At 39.3% G+C, this 1,918-nt stretch overlaps 1 protein-coding gene across 1 annotated transcript in view; it reads right to left on the reverse strand.

Moving 5' to 3' along the window:
- LOC143522700 (junctional adhesion molecule-like) overlaps positions 1-16 on the reverse strand; it is an 8,456-nt gene extending 8,440 nt beyond the window's left edge. The window contains exon 1 of the mRNA XM_077016456.1: positions 1-16. This exon is cut by the window's left edge and continues 551 nt beyond it. The gene's annotated coding sequence lies outside the window, so the exon portion shown is untranslated.
- Positions 17-1,918: the final 1,902 nt, after the last annotated feature.

Here is a 1,918-nt window from a genome sequence, read left to right on the forward strand (position 1 = left end):
TAGTCAGTCTCTGTGGGGATTTTTGTTCGTTGTTCAGTAATCATGCCCCGTCATGTTTGTAAGTCCAGGACTAGTTTGTCGGTTGGTTGTTTGTCATTCGTTTGCTCATCCGAGAGGATTTTTCCATGTATAGTTAATCAAACGGATCTCGCTCTGCAATTGTGTCTCCTGTCCTGTGCCCGTTACGGAAGTTCCCACTTCAGGTCTAAAATGGTCTTTAACCTCTACTGTGGTAGATATCCACTGCTCTGAACTGTGAGAACTAACCACAATGGGCACCCTGAGCTCTCAGACCAGAGCTGTTACCCTGGGTGAGATATTCACAAACTGCTTTGAGATCTTGATGAAACTTTGGCTTCAAAATCATAAAAATTAAATAGGCCATTATGTACATACTGTATAATAAGTGACATTTCGACCTCATATGTCTAATATGCTAGCACTGACACTGATATTGTTATTAATATTAATAAAACAAAATATAATACTGACATTTCTCATGAATGTTGGACTCTGAGCATTATGTCCAGTGTTGTCCTAAAAGTCCAGAAGACGCATGTTCCAGTGCAGCACAGCGAGGGTCAGAAGGACCATAACAGGAAGGAAACCGAGCTAAACACACACGCGCACACACACACACACACACACACACACACACACACACACACACACACACACACACACACAAATGCACACGCACGTTCAAAAATGTGCAAAACATGAACTTGCCATTCTTTTTAATGCAGATTAATTATGAGTGCACATAGTGTAATATTTATGTAAAAATAATATAAAAATGTGTAATATTAATCTCAGTGTAAGAGGACTTTGCAATGAGAGAGACGTACAGTCAGATGTGGTAAGAGTCACTGACGTCACTGACACAACCAAAAGAATCCTGAGTGCCAGTGACTGAGAACCACATGCCAGTGTCCTAGAACACTGAAGGAAAACACTGTACAGTAGGGTCATACAATGATAAGAGTAATAATCATTCCAGTAGCAAATAACTAGAGATATTTAACTGCACTAATAGAGGTGTGTAACTAGACTAATAGAGGTGTGCAACGGGACTAACAGAGGTGTGTAAAGGGACTAATAGTGGTGTGTAACTGCACTAACAGGTGTGTAATGGGACCAAGGACGGATTAAGGATTGCACACGTGCAATTTTATTTATTTTTTTATACGCGCACTTTTTTTTCATACACATTTTTTATTTTTCACACATGCATGCTCACACGCGCAATTTTATTTATTTTTTTTCACACGCGCACTTTTTTTTTTACTATTATAAAGCTTACACTTCTACTATTATCAATAATGTAATATGCAAATAACAATAAACTTTTTAAAAAGCTGTGAGTTGCTAGTTAGCAGTGATGGCTAAGTTACCTTGAGAAAATAATCCGATTACTGATTACTGATTACTCCTTTTAAAAGTAACTTTTAAAAGTTACGTTACATATTACTTGATTTTAAAAGTAACTACGTTAGATTACAAGTTACTTTAGTAGTTACATTCAGCAGCAAAATATTTTTTTTCAATACTCACTTTATTGGAAGTGCATTATTAACAGTAACAATGTATTGAAGCAGGTTCGGTAACCGAGGCAGAAACTGCTTAATCCAAAAATCCCGAGGAGGGAAACTTTATTGATAACGCAACCCTGGCGCGCGCAGTCGCCCCCATACCCCCCCCCCCCCCCCCCCCCATCGTCACTTAAAGGCCGAGACTCGCCGTGTAGCTACAGTATCTCCTGACATTACGTTTGTGTAGCTGCGCGGTATTATTTGTAAATTTATTTGTAAACGTAATACAAGCGAACTGGGGTGGGTTTCCCGAAACGTTCGTAGCGCCAAGTACTTCGTAACCTCGTATGAAACGTACGAGGTTAAGAAGTACTTAGCGCTACGAA

This window comes from Brachyhypopomus gauderio, chromosome 9, assembly GCF_052324685.1.
Source record: "Brachyhypopomus gauderio isolate BG-103 chromosome 9, BGAUD_0.2, whole genome shotgun sequence".
Taxonomy (NCBI): Eukaryota; Metazoa; Chordata; class Actinopteri; order Gymnotiformes; family Hypopomidae; genus Brachyhypopomus; species Brachyhypopomus gauderio.